Source organism: Phaenicophaeus curvirostris, chromosome 3 (genome assembly GCF_032191515.1).
Source record: "Phaenicophaeus curvirostris isolate KB17595 chromosome 3, BPBGC_Pcur_1.0, whole genome shotgun sequence".
NCBI lineage: Eukaryota > Metazoa > Chordata > Aves > Cuculiformes > Cuculidae > Phaenicophaeus > Phaenicophaeus curvirostris.
This window is the reverse complement of record NC_091394.1, coordinates 449013-470752: the sequence shown is the minus strand read 5'-3', so window position 1 is coordinate 470752 and position 21740 is coordinate 449013. Positions and strand designations below refer to the sequence as shown.

Here is a 21740-nt window from a genome sequence, read left to right as displayed (position 1 = left end):
GTGTAATTATTAGATAGCTGCCAGTTCTGAACAGGATGCTTTGTGATCTTGTACAGTAACAGCCAAAAATTTGCTTAATTTTAGCTTAAGGTTAGGTAGTCCAACACAAAGTCTGTGTCTGGGGAAGTTATATTTATGTACCACTTATCTGTTCTTCCCCTCAAAAAATTCATTACCAGTTTTCCTTCCTGCTTAACCTTAACCTCAGCTTCCAAAAAGTACTGAATTCTGCTTACACAGTGTTCTTTATAATTAGACATAAAATGTTCAAGAGGTTCAATTATAACATTTTCTGCTACACCATCTAAAAATGCTGGATATTAATAAAAAACTAATAATCCTGAAAAAATACTATGCTATCACAATTCTATTCCATGTTTCAAATTCCTCTGAGCAGAAAGAAAGAAATATAAAGACTGATACATTACTTATTACTATGCTCACAGCCATTTCATGAAGCTGGAAAGTTGGGCTACAACAGTCTTACAGTCTTGAGAAAACACCTATTAATTAAGTTTTCATCTATAGTGTTGAATACAGTAAAGCTTATTTTATTATGCAGATTTTATATTATTATATATTCATTTAAAAATGTAATCTACAACTATATTAAATAATGTTTTGTTGATATGACTTCTATTGTACATGTCTTTTACAAAATACTAACACAACACATTTCATATGTGCATAGATGTGTTCACATTTATATATATATGTACATAAAACAGGCAAAAGAGATGTTCAGATCCCTGGAACTCTATGATGGGCAATGTACATATTACACTGCAGATCCTTAGACTACCCAATTTAAGTGCTTAAGTACTAGCCTAACAGAAGTATGCTGTGACACAAATATATCTATTACCACATAAAGTTAAAACAACCAACCAAACCGCTGGCGGTTGCTAACAGAGCTTGTTAGACACACTAAGTGTGCAAAACATATTTTCATCCTCCTGAAGCTTGTTCCATATTAATATACATTTTTAACCTAATATAAGCATTGAGTTAGTTTGTTGGTTTTAAGTACACATCATCTTGCTTTCTTCTCTCAATTACCTCAAAACTTTCTTCTTTAATTCTGCTCTTTGCTAATTTTCCACTTTTTACATATTTCCTTCTTTGGTCATTCACTGGCACTTGTCAACAAAATTCACCCGCTAACCTGCTTGCTGATGTTGACATTTTCCAGGAATATGTGCGTCAGTTTACAAGGAACTTAAATAAAACGAAAAAAAATGTGAGTTTCCTGGAAGATGCTAAATTGGAAATCCCTTATGCAAAACCTCTTCAGTTATACAAGGACTGGGAACCCAGTGTAATGTCCTGCCAGATAAAGTCAAGCACTGCCCTTTGCTCTTTCACACGAAGTGGCTTTTCCTATCATCAGCTTCTGCTCACACAGACCCAGGTTTGGGAGTTTTCTATGGCACTGCCGGTATCTGGGAGAGTATTTTGGTTTGGTAAGGAGTTACGATGATAAACCCAATAATGGATCACCATACGCTGGACAGCCCTCTTCATTATAGGGAAGTCTTCCTCCCTGGCTTTTTAAACTTGATTCAGGAGCTACCAGGCTTTTCCCCCCTTTTATTTCCATTCTGTATAATTTTATTTATTGCTGGTGCTGATCACTAACAACAGTGGACAGAAGCAACTCCTCAAGAGCTAGCTATGTTTTCTTGTTTTTCAGCATGCCTCCCTGTAATTTTCCCCCAACTCCTACACCTTAGGTTAGAGAGAACTGTTCGCTCAATAGCTTCCCCAGAGACACTTCCAAACCTAAACCAGAATGTTTCTTATTTAGTATTTTCTCCTTGTTTTCCATCCAAAAGAAAAAGGTGTTAGATCTTGTACAGCTGGATAGTTGTTGGTGGAAGACAGGTGGGTGGTCACCTACTTACAAGACTGAAGACCACTTTCCCAGGCACCAAGAACACATCACCCTATCTGAACACACTCAGTACTTTTCAAATAGTTGGAACACATACATGATCTCAATGAAAACAAGGCACACAACAATCAAACTGGACAGATTTCTATTTCCAGCAAAGAAAGAACTTCACATCCCAAATAGCACTGCTGCACTCACTCTGCAGATCATAATCACACCTTCAATACAAGAAAGCGTTCACTGTTACGTGATGAACATCCCACAATTTACCACTTTGGATCATTCAGATCATGGTATGTCCATACAGGCTTCAAAATCCTGATCAGAACGTTTTTAGCCTTACTGTTTAGCTCAGAAAACACACAGCCTGAAAAACCAACCTTGTTTACAAGGTTATATCGTAGGTCACATTTTCCTTTAACAAATGCTTACCTGACCAGAATAATTTTTTTAAAACTATAAGGAGGTAGGATGTAGGTTCATATCTAAGGACTCAAACAAACAATGAAACTTGAGCGCTCAGACAAGCCAGATCCAACAATAATTTTGGGGCACTTCACATGGAAGGCTTTTGGGGAGAAGATCAGTTTTGTTATAACCATATGATGTCTTTTTTTTCCCACGTACATTTGTCTAAAAGTAATTTCATTCTAAAATGAGTGTAAATTTGGCCTTGTTAGAGTCAGTAATAAAAAAATCAAACATGGAAGAACATGTAACCTGTAAATAGTGAAGCACGGCTACAATAGTAAGAGGTGAAAGATGACACTTTTCTCAGGAAGGAAACTAGTCTGTACAAGGTGGACTTAGGAAAAAGTACCACTCCGTACTGCCCTATAATCAGCTGAAGGTGGCAGATCCAAAGAGAGAAATGAAATACATACAGCAAAGTTTTCCAAGAAAAGAACAACAGAATAAATTGATTGTGCTCATTTTATTGAAAATTGTTAAGAAGAATTCAAAGAAACTAATTTCCAGTTTTTTTTCTGTACTGAATGACTGTAACTAACTGAACTGGAACATTCTGATGCAGGCATGGTGTAGGAAGTACAAATCCAGTTCTTCATGAGCAATGAAGAGGACATAAACTCAATTACATATAAAAGCAAAAACTTTCACACACAAAAACTAGTTTTGTGAGAAACTTGGGAGAGTAACATCTACTGTTTCAGCAGAATTAGGAAAACAAGTCCCCAAACTGCTTTTGAAGATCCACATGGCTTCATTAAACCATGGATTTTAATAATTATTTAATAGTTTGACATTAATAAATAATTACTACTAAATACCTTATCACATATAATACATGACAGCATTAAGTATTAATGTCAATATACATCAACTTAATTTTAATTAAAATTAACTTATTAATTTGTTTAGAGTAATATTTATACTACCTTGATTGTGGTGTCCTTTTGTGTAAATGCACTTTGTCTGACATGCTTTAAAATTATTTGAGGTTTTTTTGTCTTTTCCTCTCATGCCCTTTTCAGCTTGGCAGTTTAATTAATATCTATTTCTAAGAATAAGTAGCATCCTGGAGAATTTTACTAAACATGCAGAATGAACCCTATTTCTGAGAAGACCTACAACAACACACTAAGCTTCAGCTGAGCTTCATTTCCTGGAGCACGAATCCCTCCTTCAGCTCACTAACATTTGACTTATCACTGGGAATGTCCAAAGTTTATGTTACATTTTGTGGAAAAAATCTGTAGAACTTGACTCAAGTTAACACACACCCAAATGACCTTCTCCAAAAAAACTTCCTAAGCTTCCAGAAAATAGCTTTTTCTTGGGAAAAAGCAGGTATTTTTTAAGAGTTCTAGCTCTGTAGAGCTCTTAAGAAAAACACAGCTCCTTCCAGCACAATGTGGAGACTCATGCTTACTGAAGAGATAATATGAATAAGCTTAAGTAAATACTTTTATAAAGAAGATATAAATCTTTTTAAGATGGAACTGCTCATTAGACTGTGGCACATTCATGCAAAGCAACCCTGTGACCTGACATAGGTCTGTGAAATACAGAGTGACACTGGACTGGTTCCTGAGAACCTCTCCTAGAGCAGCCAGGGCGTCTCTTCCAAAGCAGAGAAGAAGGAGAAATGGGAGAAGAGGGAGGAGAGGAAGGAGAGGGAGAAGAGAGAGAAGAGGGAGAAAAACTGACAGGTCATTTTCCTCATTAAATTTCTCTTGGCTCAAAACCTGAAATACTACACAGGACAGAACAAGAATCTAGCAGATATAGCACTGAATAGTTCTTTGTTCATTTTATTCTAATGTATTTTGCCACAAAGAACAGAAGCAATACTGTTAGACTGGAATATGTCACCAAACTTGATTCTCTTATCTGAAAGCGAAGTCTAAATGACTCCTTTTATCGGCCTTGCTGGTTCATTGTCCCTCTCCAAGTGCCTGAATGAAAGCGAGGAAGCTCAGAGCTGTCAAATTTCCAGATGTCAGTGGACGTTGCAACACCCGTACTATGAACAGACGGCAGCGGACTGATTTGGCTAAAAGCATTTTAGGAGGCAAAATATCAAAAGAGGGCAGGAAGTTAAGAAGAAGGAGGGAAGACTGCTGGCCAGTTCCAGCCTTGGCGAGGATCAGAACAAAGGGAGATGATGCCACATCTAATGAGCTCCTTTCACTGCTTTCCTCAGCAACAGGCAGCTGAAACAGAAGGTCTGATTCAGTGAGAGGAAAGCAGCTTACTGAAGTTTAGCTTACTGAAGTTCAGCTCCTCCCAACGGGTACCATCCTACTATTTGTTCTAAACATGTTTATTGTCAGCATAGGTTTGAGTTGTCGCTGTATCTGTACACTAGAGATACTGAAGCTCTATCCTGCAATCAGCAATTCTTTACGTTCTTTTCTCTCAACTTGGAATTTAGTGAAGCTTATCTCATATAGAAGTTGCCGTGCTATGTATAAACTACATAAGAAACATTTTAAAAGAGTCCCCTTTTATGCTATCCAGTACCCATTCTGCTACTCTGATGAACATACACACTAAAAAGGCCTCCCCTGGGATGCATTTTATGTGTCCGGTTCTCAGTTTCTTTTGAAATTAAAATAAAATGTAGTGACCCCCTGAACTATATTTGCTGAAGTGACTAAAGACATGAAGTGGCTGACACTATGTCCACAAATACTATTAAAACACATCTTCCTTCACATTCATGCTGTTGAACCCTCCCCACCACCAGCAGTGGTATCAACTACTTCTATGTTCTTTTTTTCCTATTCCTCAGGCCCCACCAGCGTGGCCAACAGAGCTGCAGCTAAACCAGAGCCGTGCACTCTCCCAGGTCCCTGGTATTTAATTTGCCAGTCAACCACAGATCTGAAATATATTCAAAGCTTGAAACTCTTCTTTTTTTCTTTCTTTATTTATGAATATTCTCTATATTTAGTGCTTATATAAGTAACAGACAAGATGAATAATTAGACATCCAGCAGGGCTAAATCAACGAAGCTCCTTTGGACTCAGTTCACAATGCATATAATTTCAGTGTGAGGTTCTTCCAATCCAACCCTACTGAAGGGCCCCAAACAACTCCAGTTACAGATCCTTTTAATCACTGCCTAATTGAGAAGTGAAATGAATGGTGCTATGTAAGAAAGAATGAGGTCTATTTTCACCTCTAACCTGAGCCAAGACATCATATATGAACAACTGGGACCCTAATCCTCTACCACTTAATTTCACAATTGCTTTTACTGTTTTTTAAAACAATCAATTATTGCTTCTTGTTTTCTTCATAAAAATCACTGCAAGTAAAATCAGGTGCTCTAAATACCCTGCATCTGAATAAATGAGAATCTGTGGTGCTCCACCTGGAGCAACATCTGCAGCTACCGATGCGCACACGTAGAGCGGCTGACTGCAATCCCAGCACCAGGAATCCCAGGGCTGACAAGTTAGGTTTTGCCTACAGAACTGCTGCAGAAATAGCAGGAACCAAAAACCCCAAGGAGTTACAATAAGCTGACTTGAAGACAAGCAGCAGGAAGGGCTGTTGGGAACACGTGCGCACACAGTGAGTTTCAGATGGCAATAGCTGTGCAAGGCAGGGCAATGCTTTTGGGAAATCCAGTAACCTTTTCTTCCCACAACCTGCCACACCTCCTGCCTTCTCCCCCGTGACTGACTCGCCGCACAGTCCTGCTCTGCCTACCGCGAGTTATCCGCCTTCCAGCCTCTCTACCAAATCTCACACGATCTGTTTGCTCTCAGACTGGTATTGTCCCAATTTCCCCATCCCTCATGGACACACCTAAAAGGCCCAGCTGCTTTTTGCTTTAATAAATCAATGCAGTATTTTGTGAAGTCTCGAGTCCTTTAGGTCAGCTAAAGGGACCTCCTCCACATGACAAGCACTACAAACATATAATGTAACAAATGAAAAGCTCTGTCAGAACATAGTTAGTCCTATAGGCGGTGGAAATACTGTGTGAAACTGCAGTGTGAGTTGAGGACTTGATGCCCATGAACTAGAACACATTTCACCCATGCCTTCCTTCAATATGCTGTGGCTGCCAAGGGCCGGCAGGGCCAGCAAACACCATCACAGAAGCATTAAGGTTGGAAAACACCTCTAAGGTCATCCAGCCCAACACCACCATGCCTACCAAACCATGGCCTGAAGTGCCAATGACTGCATTTCTTTTTAAGATTCGTGCGACAGACACAGATTTTTAAGGCTCAAAAAGCTGTTCCACATCTGCAGATCTCTAGCGGTTGGTGGCCCCACTCTATAATCAGATTTTCCAGAGAAAATCATCTCTGGACTTGTTTTTTTTCCCCCCACTGGTTGACAACTAGAATTAATTAGAGGAGAGGTGTGTCTGTCTGTCTGTCTGTCTGAATAATGGAATGAGACACAGCTGGCAAAACTAGCAAAGCATAAATGTAATGTCTTGACCACTTGTCGCTATTACAAAATCCTATGGCATTTTTCCCTCGTGTATTAGTCTTGCAATGGGGATAATTACATTCTGCCTACTTAAATCCTTAGTTTAAATGGCCACTATGGTCACATATAAAAAGATATTTGTGTGTCTAGCTCCTACTTAAGTGACTTAACTGCTGTTGAAATCGGGGACAAACATACCTTTTGAAAATGGCTTACATATAACATAATTAAAGAAAAGAATTTCTATAAAGAGCCTGTGCAGTCTGTAGTTTAGCAAATTGTCTATTTAGCTAAAAAAATATACATTTCCTACAATAACCAGTTATCCACCTAGGCAGAATATTCTATAAAGTTTATTATTGCTCTTTTTAAGCCGGAGACCACCAACATCATGCAAAACACACTCTGCAAGCACGTTCTTCACAATGAAATAATGCTTCACCTTCTTCACTACAGAGGCCAAAAATCAGGAAAGTATATATTAAAAAAATCTAACTGATATGGTTCCAATAATTAAAGTTCCATTAGCTGTACAGAATGGAGAAAGAAATCCTAATCATTATTACTAGTCATCTAACCCAGCTCAGTATATCGCTAAGTGCTGAAAAATTTTGTACATGTGTGTGCAATTTAAAGATCTCTGAAATCCATTTTTATTGTGCATAAACATTTTTGTATACAGTTATTAGCTTGACAAATGATGTCTTTATAGAATCCATAACAGAAAGTGCAGCCAAATATGTAAGCAAAGTGTTCCAGGCAATGTGGAGAAACAGTTGTGCTCATGTAGAAACTAGGCTTTCCAACAGAGATCTCCAAAGCCCCATTTGTATTTGAAAGACACGTCTCCTGTTTCACTTCATTTTTTGCTAGCCAACAAATATTTCATCTGTATTCTGCAAAACACACCTTTCAACTGTGAGAGGAAAAATGATGTTTTAGCATTCAGTGGAGAGGGAAAATAAGGAGGGAGAGAAGGGGAGGGGTAAAAGAGGGATTATTTTCCCAGTTACCTGGAAGATTAGAAGCACTCTTATAAATCACAAGCTTTTTCATACGGATACAGAAGGAAGTTGTTTCAGGGAAGCATGAGAAACATTTTACAAGTGCGGAAACTGGATCAGAAAAATCATCTCTGTGTTTATGTTCTGGCAGCAAATTTGGAGTCACTCTTCCTGATCTACAGATGTGCCTTTTACTTAGGGTAGAGTAGTAGGTAACTTATAAGCCCAGTGCAGCTACAGTACTCGTGCTGTTACTGCCTGTCCTTAAAATGAAGGGCCAGGCTGAAATGTGTCCCACATCTGGAGTTCACAAAAGAAAAAAGGCCGTTCTAGAATATATACAGACGTGTGTGCATGCATGCATGCATTTTTAGGATGCACAGCAATTGGAAATACTACTCTTTCGTAATGAAGTTCTTAATAGATAATAGAGTAAAACAGGAACTTTAGATAAATTGTAATAGTTTTCCTAAGGAGAGGTTCATCATACAAGTAACACCACCAGGTACTTCCCCCAGCGATGGCAGCTGAGAAACTGGCTGCTCTTTGCTGACTCTTCACTGAAAGAGGGAGAGTAAGAATCATCAGCGGGGTAGTTTGAAGTCGAGGTGGAACACACTGGGTTCATTAGCATGACAGGAAGAAAAATGGATGAGTAAGGTTTCCTCTCCAGTGTTAACCCAACGCTGTCCCTTCCAGGGTACAAAAAGCTGATGGCTCTACACTTACAGTAATCTACACCTGTAACAAGGAAGTTCTAGATAGTTTTGCTAGATAGCAAAACGATTTTAATTGAAGCATGTTACTTATGGTACTGTGTAGAGATTAAGGCAAGTGTGAAAACCAGATGCAGGACTGCGCTCAAGCCATGGAACAAACACCAATGTTATTCAACATTCCAGACGCTAATTAGCAGACTGATGTATCTGAGTAATAGCTTGCTGGTGCATATATGACCACGTTATCTGTTACCCACCTCTCTGAATCGCTCTGCATGCTCCCAGCCTACATGCATTTCTCTCTGAAAGTCCTAATTAATGGATGACTTGTTGCAATAAGCATAGAAACTGTTATTGCTGCCTGCAAGAAGAGAAGACCTACAAATGTTGACCACTATTGTTGAACATTTACATATGGAGTTCAGTACATCATATTTAAAAAACAGACATTTCTTAAGGTCTGATATATTAACTACATGAACCTAATGGACAGAAGGGCTGTAAGAAGCTTCAAAGAATCATATACCAATCCATACTGCAACACATCTAATTCTAAAGCTTGCTTGTCTAACCTGGCTTCCTTGGCGATTCCTAGCACTCCTTTCCCATCAGCAATGTCTCCTGCGCTGGGCTGTGCTCAGCACCCCTCCCAGGTGTGCAAAAGGTAACCCAGCACCGGCTGGCAGGGATACCGCAGTTATCGCTTGCTGAGCAACTCTTCCTGCCAGCCTTGCTAGAAAACCACCTCCTATGAAAGAGATATACACAAGATGGTCCTGATTTCTGCTTCATAAGATATGACACAAGGCTGTTAGGTGCAATATCAGTAATCGCTTAAGTCAGGGGAACTGTGCATGAGGAGTCTGATCATAGCTGCACGCAAGTGCTGTTCCAAGCCTATGGACTTGAGTTTCACACCACGCCTTGGAACCTACATGTTGTCCCCCTGGATGAGGATGTTCAGTTCTCAAAAAAACAGAGGAAATGTCCTCTTCAAGGCCTCAACCCGATCTTACAGTTAGAAATAAGTTTAACGCCTTAAACCTCAGCCTTACGCATTTCCTAACTACACCTCAATGGATAGATTACTTTTAGTGGACTTAGATGATCAGGAGTTTCCTTTTTTTAAACATCACTAAATCTTGCCTCAACGACACTGCACGGTAATGAGTTCTATAGCCTAAAGACAGGACATATAAAAAAAGTTCTTTTTTATCAGCTTTGGAGTGCACTGAGCAATCTTCTATTCTTATGACAGAGCTTAAGTTCCTGATCCACCTTCTGTTCAACACCCATAGTTCTGTGTACCTTTTTATTTCGTCACTCTTTATCTACACTCAAAAGCAAACAGTTCCAAACTTTGTGGTCTCTATTGATATCACAGCCTGTTCACAACTTCTTTCTGCTGTTTTCCTGTCTTTTATACATCTGCAATATGTTGCTGTGCCGCAGTAACCCTTGAACATGGCATTCTAGACAGAAGTGAAATGTAGATTTATGTAATGGCATCGTAGCATTTCACATCCTATTTTTATTGATTTAAAATATTTTATCTGACCACAACTATATTTTCCAAAGGGGTCTTCATTCAGCCCTTCACAGTGATGCTTTGGTACTTTTCCGTAAATTACACAATTAATTAGGATCTAATAAACTGTATTAAATAGCACGTACTTTGCCCTCCAGTATGAATTACTTTGCATTAATCAAGATTGAATTTCATCCATCATTCTGTTGACTGCTGACCTCATTTGATTAAATTCTTCTGATATTCCTCTTCAGACTTACACCAGCACGCAACAAGATAACATTACATCGCACTGCATTCACCGTTTTTTATGATACTCTGCTTCAATTGTGGAATTATAATTGACTGATGAAACTCACTCCTATTCTTCTGTCTCTAGTCATATTTTAGTGCAAATGTACTTTTTATGTATCTACTTAAAAACTAATTTCAATGCTTTTAGATGCTGACATACAAGAGAAAAATTAAAGATAGATTATTAATATTGGACGTCTGTGCTAATGTTAATATAGAACATAAAGCACATACTTTCTAAACTTGTTTTTTTTAAATTCTCACTGTCAGCTTATCATTGTATTTTTTTCTAGCATAAGACCCATTTTTTATTACAGCTTAACATCTCTTTGCATGTTTCTTCAACCACGTAAAAATTTAATCTACTTTTATTACTTCTGAAAAATAGATGAACATCATTATCCCCATTTTATAAATAAAGATATAAAACAAGAAAACCAATCAGGATTTCTTCAGGATTACATAGGAAGTCTATGGCAGAGATACCAAGCAAACCTAGAATTGTTGATGAGACCTATTCACTAATCACCAAGTCTTTCACTCTTCATATCATTTCAGTCCTTCCTCTAGTTTTCTAACAGTGGGATTTCCTTTCCCCACACATTATATAACAGGCTTGTCAAAAGGGAACATGGCTTTAAACTGGTGTCATTCAGCACAGTAAATGCATTTGCTGGAGGAGCAGCATCAGCCCCAAATACTTACGGCCAGTTGACTGATCATCTGCACTGCAATAGCCCATCAAAAGTGGCAGGTATTCACAGTGAGAGCTGCAGCATATTATAAACAAAAGTAACATGCACCTTTCATCCTGGTAATTAAAACAAACAAGCCAGTCCCTTTGTCAGGGAGGGAAACAAAGAGCACGTCCGCAGCATAATGACTTCTGACAGCGTCTAGCAAATCTTTGACTAGTATAAATCATATTTTTTTCTCGAATATCTGAATCTGCTGGAAAGGAGTCAAGATTGTTTCCTACTGAAACAGTTGAAAGGTTCTGCAACACAGCCATATCATTCTTGGCACCAGCTGCAGAGCCTGAACATGAAGGAGGAGACTGAGTATGGGAAGTACCATGGGACGGGTGACCACTGTGACTGTCCTCCAGGAGACTACGGACTCCTTTGGAAATCACAGGGAGATGACCCTTACTTCAGACCATGGTTCTACGGTTTCTCAAAGCACATGGTTTATTCCGCCCAGATGAACTATGTTTCAAAACCAACAATAAAACTATCTGAAATTTAGTAGAAGATGTAAAGCATGAACTATCCAAGAACTGAGAAACCAATTCCCACCACCATGTGCATCAGTGCACTCATTCTCATCGAACCCTCTGTTTGCGTAGAGACAACCCTAGCCCAGCCTGCCTTAGTCATACACATTTGTTTATACACACTTTGTTATCTTAGACCACAAAAAAAGAACATTCTAAATCTTGGTAAAATATAAAAGAAATATTGTTTCAGAGGACTGTGCTGCCAAGAACACAATAATATCACCATCAGCCCCCACACATTTGTTACTGCATTCAGCACAAGCGCCGGATGAACATCTGTACTGTAAAAATTCAGCCCATTAGCTCCTTCAGCTTGTTAGCATATTTTAATACTGCGATCACAGCTTTCTATTTCTATCAAGGTGCTACTAGGTGCCAGACTCAGTATTCACATAATGCGTCATTATTACCTCTACAACCCCCAGGTCCTTAATCTATCTTACTTTTATGAAGCTATTACACAGCAATACTGAAACAGAAGGAAAGAAGGGGGAGAAATCTGGCTACTGGTGTACCAGTACTGCTGGGGAGACAAGAACTGTGATCTTATCATGTATGGTTGGACTAAGGCTGTGCTACATCCATATCTCTCTAGACTCTTAGCCTGTATTTTAACTTAGAGAAAAGTTGTCTATCATATACAAAATGCAATTAATTTAACAACTCATCCTCCCCTGATCTACTTTTTTTCCTTTAGCACCTTACAGTGGCTAAGTATAAGTAGGTGGTCAACTGTCTCACTAGTGCTCTAAATAAAATTCTTAATTATAACAGTACGTTAGCATAAGACATACATGTCAGTAAAACAAAAATTAGTGCAAGTCTGCTGTAACTTACACACGTGTGCTCCTCTCCCACGGTACCTGATGCCAGGGTGCTTCACAGGCACAAGTGATGACTGTTTTCAACATACAGTTGGCTTTGCATGTGCTGCCACACTTTTCACAAATCCTGACCAAAAAAATCCCCAACACCACAAACTGAAAAGCCCCCCACCACTGAAAAAAACAGTAGGCTTACAGAAATTAAAAATATCTGTTCCTCACTAAAGAAATGAAAAGATCCAGGTGAATAGACTTTCAGGTTCAGAATGAATTCAGCACTTTCAAGCTTGTGTCCTACATTTGAAAGGCCTTAACATGAAAAACATGTGCTGAATATAGAATAAACCAATGTGCCCACACATTCACTGGTTAGCAAAGGGTTGATGGATCTTCTCTTATTCTTACACTTACGTTCCTGCCCTTTCTAAATGCTGAATTCTGTCGGAAGGACAGAAATCCATGTTCTTCACTCAGAGAAGTGCAGCATTCCTCCAAGGAACCAGGTTTACTGGGAAAAGCACAACTGTTTATCTGATTTGCTTATACTTTTTAACTCAGCATCTTCAACTGCCCCGTGCCAGATTCAATACTGGGCTAGCTGGGCCTTTGACCTGACCCAGGACAGCTGTTCCTATGAACTCATTTAACTAGCTAACATTATTCCAACAAAGCCCCATGTCTTAAGCCAAGCTGGACTTTGTTCTTGAAACAAAATGTTATATTATGTTCTACTAGCATGGGTTCATTTGGAATGAACCCAAGCCCATGAATGGTCATGTGAGACCCCTTCTGATGCTTTGTTCTTCTGTTTCACTTCTTTGTAACAAAATGTGACAAATGATGAGATTTGCAGAAATGGAGGAGGCAGAGGGAAGCAACAATTCACTTTTAATTCCCAAACCTTCCTTCCTGTATTCAGGGCAAGGTATTGAAGCACATGCTTTAGTGAAGCACGGACTAAGGCACTTAGTAACATCAGTTTCACGGAAACCTTAAACCAGTCAAGGACAAACCACCAGTGAACGTAGTTACTTGTACTGCCCTCAGCTTTGTGCTGGCAGAAGAGTTTGCACAGTCAAGCTGAGAACACAATCAAAGACATGATGCTGGTTGAAACAAAGTGGAAGTTTTTCAGAGTTCATCAGAATCAGACCAGGTCTCCAACCCAGTTCCTGTGTGGCTGCACGAGCATTTGGACAGGGACAAGTGAGGGAGCAACCACGAGGAACAACACTGGCTTACACTGGTTACTAGCACTTCCAAAACGGTGGAGAAAACAGGGTTTCTCAGGTTTTCCAGTCTGAGAAAAATAGCTGCACATTAATGGCGAAAGCAATAGGATTTGGTTAAACACTTCATAATATGGAAAAACATCATTTCACACACAACACAGACCACAGAAGTCACTGAAAAGCATGGCTTTCTTGGAGCACAAGCATGATGCTGTATGTTAACCTACACAGAAACTTCAGACAGAAATTTTTCAGTGTGCGTTTTTTATACCAGAACATACAAGCAAACTCCCAATTCATCTTCATCTCAGCTGTTACTTGAAAACAAAAAAGATGAGCCTGCTTAAGAAAAATTAAGGTGGTTCTTTTCATCAGGGAGATGAAGAGTTTCTGGAGGTAAATACTCACCTGTAGAATGAGATGTAAGCAAACACCACAGCCTGCAGCATTTCTAGAAAAGGAAGGTCGTTTGACTCTATGGCTCTTTTTTTGTGAGGGCATTTTTTTCTAAACTGTTCTTTTCTTTTAAAAAACGCAGCCTTAAAAGCACATCCTCTGAAACACTTTAAACCATATGGAAATACAAGTAATCTTCATAGTGACTAAGCAGGTGAACAGCTTCCAATGCTGTACAGAAGAAATACTTTGTGACTCCTCTAGACTTCTATTAGCCAAGTGCAAGCACAGCACAAACGCAGTGCTCCTAATGAGCATTTACCAACAATAACCAATGTGAATGAATGGCAGGGAGACTGATGGCTTTAAAATTCACACTGGAGGATTTTAGAACTGCATCTAAAACTTACAGAGATTTGTCCAGACAGCTCCAACTGCAATCTGCAGTGTGAGCCCTGCAAATGAGCATGTAGAGAAGGACAACAGTGAACAATAGTTACTAATGTGGACTGGAAATATAATCAACAAAAGTTGCTCAGTTCCACTCTACGTGATTTCAGATGTCATATTTGAGCACCTACTAGCTGCATGTGAAATAACGTCTGAAAATAAGTGTCTCACAGCTTATTCTCTTCATCTCTCCAGGGGGAGGATTGTGTCTGTGGAATGACACTGTGGTGTAGGTTTTATCCTTTAGTTTTAGGCCCACATTGATGAAATATTTTTGCTATAACGCACTTCTGGTGGAGAAAACAGTTTGAAAAAGGCCGCCCATAGTGTCTCTAGGAGGTCATTTCCCTGCCTCACAGTGCCACACGAGGGGCTCCTGGCTCTTGCAGAACCAAGCATACCTGTAAGATAGAAAATCACACCATAACCGATGCCTGGCACCACTCCTTTAGATTTCCAGCCAGAAGTTTTGGTACTCTCTCAGATAAAGGAAAATCAGTCTTTGAATGAAGATTTTAATACACTATACACTGAGCACTCACAATTCTCTTCTGTATCTCTAAAGAATCAGTAGCAGAAAAAGGAGACAGAGAAAAGCAAATATATAAAGAGACATAATTGTACTAAACTGTAACGTTTACTACCAGATGAAGTTTCCCCAAAGCTAACAGAAATGGAAGGAGGGATGAAAGAAAGGAGTATGATGAACAAACACAAACAGTTCTAACAAATGTTGTTTGTAAATCTTGATTAAAGGTGACTCAACTGACTTAAATACTTTGTGAATGAATAATATAGCATCTGAGAGTTATTGAAATTGCCACATTTTCATTTGCAGGGCACTGTGAGCTTTTATTTTTTTTTCTCATTAATGTTCAGCTGGAAACTCTGTGAAATGGAAATTCCTTACCAGAAGCCGAGTCCAGCCCTGTTTGTAAGCAGATGCAAATACCTGATGTTGTACCGGCATATTTCATGTTTGTTACTGGCCATGTACGTGTGTGTCTGGCTTGTCCGAGTTACTAATACTGTAAGGCTCCAGATGAAGAATGTGTAAACTCCAGCATTACTCAATCCCACTGCAGTTTTATTACAGAATTCACAGGAACACCATTCTACTACATTTATTAAACACCAGGAAATATAGTGTTTTTAAAAATATATACAGAACATTGAAGGAAAACACAAAATTAACCGTAGCTTTACTTTTCTTTTTTTTTCAAAATTTCAAGCTCATATTAATTGCTAACATTTCTTGCTTAAAAAACTACACAGAAATGAAATTATTTCAAAACAAAGCACAAAACTTGCTTACAGTACTTCAAGAAACAAGCCTGCACTATAGGCTGAGAAACAACTGGATTTTCTAAATAAAAATACCTATCTAGTATTTAGTTATGTATACGGAGAACTTAAACTATAGCTTATTCTGTAATACAAAACCCACTGAACCTCTTGCTTTTTAAAAATGTTAGCATATGTATCAAATTAAGGTTCTGTTAGAACTCCACTAGTCAAATAAATACATATTATTCTGTCTGTATCAGAAATTTTTATTTCCATATCATTATTTGTGCTTAATGACAGAGAAAGGACAACTAACAGCATGAGAGATCACTAAACAGTGCAAGATCTGCCCTGGGCCACGGGTCTCACCTGGGTAACACACTTTCTCCTTTCCAAACCGTAGGCAGCCTGAGTTAACCTCATCTTAACAGTCAGGGACATACGGAGCCCCAGGGAGGGAGAAGAGTCGAATCCTTCGGAACAAGTGGGCCAAATCAAGGAAAATAAGCAAGTGAATAAGCATTTTCAAGAGTATAATATAACTAAACCAATCAATAAATAAGGTGACTGAGCAGTTTTATGTCTGTGCTTCATGGTCAGATGATGGCTCTCCCAATCCCCTCCCTCCCAAGATCTATACTCCCAGCTAAACCGCCCCACAGTCCCCAGGCAGATGCAGCAGAAATCAATAGCGTCGTAACACCATCCCTCTCCTTCCCCCAACCCTGGCGAAAACCTCGTGATAGCCAAGTTTTGGCTGCGATCGGTATTAACTGTCTCCCAGCACCAGCAGGGCAGGATCAGCCCGGATCCCCATCCGATTAGAGGGGAGCGCCTTCTGACTTTCCCCAGTCACTTAAGCCGGCGTCTCATTGCTTGTCCTTAGAGACCACAGCTCCACTCAGGCAGAGAGCGTCTAGACAGTATTCATGATCCATCTGTCTGGCACAGCCAGGCTGATGACAAACTCTATTAGACCCGAAACATTTTTTTTTCTGCTCTTCCCTCCTCCCATCTCCCTTTTCCTTCGAGAAGCCGTAATCTGACACTGAAAATTACTATCATTGTTGCAATGCTCAAAATAGCAGTGCCAGACTTTCATTAACATCAATGCTAGACTGCTAAATATTTAAAGAAATGGATAAATTTCACCTGAAGTGGGACAGCCCGGTACACATGAAAGCAGAAGCACAATCAAAATGTAAATCTAAGCGGTTGTTTTTATCTGTGCAAATTCGGTGTCACAGTCAGAGGGGGATGCCAAAGGTCTCTTTAAACAAAATATTTTCCTTTGATTGAGCTTTTTGTTTTTAAAACAGACTCATTCTCCAACCCCCTGCAGATCCCTACAAGGCTCAGAGCTGACAGAAGTAGGTGGGGGTGGTGAAAGGGAGAGCAATATATTTGATTTGTTTGGGTTTTTTACCTTGCAGAGGAAAATGAACTCCTACAGCAAACTCTTCAAAGCCAAAACAGCCATGACACATCACCTCCATCAATGCTGTCAGCTTGAAATTTGATGTAGACATAATTTTCACATGACAAGAAGGATTTGTTCTCTCTTATTTTATTCCCCTTCAAATTCTCATGCACGTCAATATTTGTGTTTCATATGCTTATGAACACGTACAGACTGTTTTCCATCAAACAATTAAAGAACTAAAATCTCCACCATCACAACCCTTCTCAATTAGACATGACTTCGATACTGCAGTCTGTAAACAGACAACAGACTACACTTCCCATTTCAAAATCTAATTTACTTTTAGCAGGACAAGGCAGGCGGATCGTTTGTTGCGAAACAAAAGGAAATGCTCAAACAAATGAACTGTGTCCCGCTAAAAGCAGGCACATTGTTTCAGTTCCTCAGAGTCCAAATTTTGCAGGTCCTGTGAAATGGCAAGCTGCTGCCGAGACCAAGTCTGCAATGTTCAAAATCCTACTCTTCATCTCATTTTTCCTACTTTGGTTTTGTGCCATCAAATACACCCTTGACCTCCAAGCAGTGTTAAAAGAACAGTCATCTCCATTATCTCAATCAATAAGTCTTTATAGTTGATGAAAATAAAAACAGCAAGTGGATCTACCAAAACCTGACACGGGATATTTTGGAAGAGGCTACTTGTCGGGAAACATGCAGCGACCCCAGGGTGTCTTCACTGAGGAGGCAGAGGTACATTTTAACATGCATCACCAAACTTGTGTTAAAAATGCCTACGTAAACCAAGCAAGCTGTTACCTTCACTTGCTTGGCCTAAATGCGTTAGCATGTATTTCAACCAACTAAAACCTCCAGCACTTCTGCTGGTGGTGTCTAAAATGAGGCTCCAACATACACTAGCTAATATATCCCATAGCAGATTTTCCCTGGCTGCTCTCTCACTCCTCTGTGCTATAAAAACTAAATTGCCTGCGTAGCAGCATAAAGAAGCTCTACCTAGAAGTCAGTAGAGGAAAACTCATAAAACTGAAGGGCTGCAGAAATACACGTTTCGTTTAACTTTGCACACACGAGACATCTTACTAAGTTCAGTAGCAACATTTAAAAGATTGAATTAGCAGCTTTCACACTGGAGCCAGATAAGAATACTAAGGAGAGAGGAAGACTAAGTCTGGGAGATTTAAACTCCTCTAACACAATGAGATAGCGTCTTCTATAATCACGAGATCCTGCGAGAAGGTCACACACAAAACAATATTTTCTATACCACTGCTCATGCAACTTGACTAAACTAAACAATAAGCTCCAATGAGACATTCTGGATTTTGCTGCTGGCAAGAACACAAATGAGAAATGCTTCAGCAGCCAGAAAATATGGGCTACCACTAACGTGGCACATACTGCTTAAATAAACTGAAGCAGAACTTCAACATAAAAACGTATTTATTTAGACATCATTTGGGGGCAGTCTATGTACTCCTGTGAAATGAGAAACAGCCGAGGGGAAGGCATTCCACAGCGGCACCAACATGCTCTAGGTAAAGACCAGAGCAGGTCCAGGGAGAAACAGGCCACGCTGCTGGGACACAGACCAGCCCACACTTACATGTGGCTGCTTTAAACACTTTCCCCCTGCCACTCAAGAACACGCACAAGCAAGAAGATGCAAGAACAGAGCTGACAAGTAACACTGACCAGAAAGAAATTTCAGCTTTAAAATTCCTCAAGTGGCTTTTTTTTAAAGCCTCATTTTCTTCTTATTGAGCTGTATTACTGTCTTGTCACTAATTAGATGGCAACAAATTCATGTACTTCTGTGTTAGAAGGTAGCCTCATCATCTCTGCTGTACTCCAGTAGGGATCCCCATTAAAATCATTGAGCAAAAGCACGCACAAGTTTCTTAATTCAACACGTCATCTCTCTAAGACCTGGGGATCTCACGTCAACAAGTATTCTAGAAACATTTTTTCAAGGCTAGAATAAGCCAACACAACTAACTGCCACAACCACAGTAATGCTCTTTCCTACTACCAATTGGCACTGATTTCTACCATGTAACAGCCTGTTTAATAGCCGGAACTTGATAAATATCACTAATCCTCATTTGTTTTAAATACTGTTTATGATTGTATTATTTTTCCATCTGGCTGTGATTTTTTTTCCCTTTGTTTCACCATAAGGACCCTATTTGACTGGATTTTGGGTTTTTGTATTTAAAAATTGAAGTCCTTTTACTTGCCAGAACTTGCAGCACAGTACCTATTGCGATGATAAAGTACAGTCATGATCAATATACCCAAACACAACAAATAATGAACCACTCTCTCTGCCACAAGGTAAGCAGAAGTTAAATGCTTCCAAATGCTCCTAGCAATAAATCAAGTATTTTAGAAGGAGTCAAGAGAAAATGAAGAAATATAACAGATTTAAGGAAACATAATTCATGTGAAGGAACTTGGGTTTTGGTCTTTTTTTTTAGACCCACTCACAGGATAACTGACAGATGGGTGATAACAGTCCTCAGGTCTGTAAAAGTCTTATTTGAGAAGGAAGCAATTTTTCTCCATGACCACCAAAAAGCGAGACAAATGCCACCACTTTGACCTATACAACTTTCCAAAGACAGGATCACGAAATACATCAACCAAAGCTCCTGTGCAGTAGGAAACCTGCCACTGAAGAATTTTTGAAGACACATTTTGTTGTGTTTGCTCTGGATAACCTTAACAATGCCGGAGGCAAGGAGAACAACCAACCAGCTCCCCAGCACCACTGTATTTCAGGCATGCCAGGTTTCATGTTCTCAAACTACTGCAATGACTGAAGGGAGGGATGTGCCTTAGGGGGAGACCAGAAAGTTTGCAGATCCTGCATCAAGCAAGTAACCATTTCTACAGGCCAAAAACCTTTTGAGAAAAAGGAGAGCATGTGGTGCCATCATGCTGCTGTTATTACTGAACAACTGCTACAGGGATAAGACACTGAAAAACCACTGGTGCTCTGGCTATCGCACCTCAATGCTGAAGGAGGCTTTTGGTGTTCTACCTAGGAACTCACGGGGTGCCACTGTTACACTGCAGTCTTACAGGGCCACCACCTGTGAGGACCCAACTCCTGTTTTTCAGCAACATCCTTCCCTCCATCTGCTAAGTACAAGATTTAAAAACTTATAGTATAGCACTCAGAAACATGTTCATTTGGAGGTTAGAGGATGAAAGGCATATATCACAGAATCACTGAATTGGAAAAGACCCACCGGATCATCGAGTCCAACCATTCCTATCAAACACTAACCCATGTCCCTCAGCACCTCATCCACCCGTCTTTTAAACCCCTCCAGGGAAGGTGACTCAACCCCCTCCCTGGGCAGCCTCTGACAGGGACCAATGACCCTTTCCATGAAAAATTTTTTCCTGATGTCCAGCCTGAACCTCCCCTGGTGGAGCTTGAGGCCATTCCCTCTCGTCCTGTCCCCTGTCACTTGGGAGAAGAGCCCAGCACCCTCCTCTCCACAACCTCCTTTTAGGTAGTTGTAGAGAGCAATGAGGTCACCCCTCAGCCTCCTCTTCTCCAGGATAAAGGTGAGGTCCAGGCCAGAGGTGACAGTTTCTGAAGCAGAATGCTGTGAGAAACTGTGTCAAAGGCTTTACTGAAGTCCAGGAAGATACATCCACAGCCTTTCCCTCATCCAGCAGCCGAGCCACTTTGTCATAGAAGGCGATCAGGTTAGTTTGGCAAGTTCCCTCTGGACTCGGCACTGGTGAGACCGCTCCTTGAATCCTGTGTTCAGTTCTGGGCCCCTCACCACAAGAAGGATGTTGAGGCTCTGGAGCGAGTCCAGAGAAGAGCAACGAAGCTGGTGAGGGGGCTGGAGAACAAGAGGAGCGGCTGAGAGAGCTGGGGGTGTTTAGCCTGGAGAAGAGGAGGCTGAGGGGAGACCTCATTGCTCTCTACAACTACCTGAAAGGAGGTTGCGGAGAGGAGGGAGATGGGCTCTTCTCCCAAGGGACAGGGGACAGGACAAGAGGGAATGGCCTCAAGCTCCACCGGGGGAGATTTAGGCTGGACATCAAGAAAAAATTTTTCACAGAAAGGGTCATTGGGCACTGGAACAGGCTGCCCAGGGAGGTGGGTGATTCACCTTCCCTGGAGGGGTTTAAGGGACGGGTGGACGAGGTGCTGAGGGACATGGTTTAGTGTTTGATAGGAATGGTTGGACTCGATGATCCGGTGGGTCTCTTCCAACCTGGTTATTCTATGATTCTATGAATAGCAACTATTTTAAATATATACCTAAAAAAGCTTAGCAACCTACCAAACAATGCTGATCTGAGTACTAATAAAATATGCTTGATTAATAGGAATGATGACTGGAAAGGTTACAACATTCCTAATAGTCCTAATAGCGTATCAATACTGCCACATAGACAAAGCATAAAATATTTTTTAGAACCTCAGAAAACAAATTAT

At 40.1% G+C, this 21740-nt stretch overlaps 1 protein-coding gene across 2 annotated transcripts in view; it reads right to left on the bottom strand.

The window, feature by feature from the left end:
* Positions 1–21740, bottom strand: part of LDLRAD4 (low density lipoprotein receptor class A domain containing 4) — a 211917-nt gene that overhangs the window by 122994 nt on the left and 67183 nt on the right. The gene's annotated exons all lie outside the window — the stretch shown is intronic.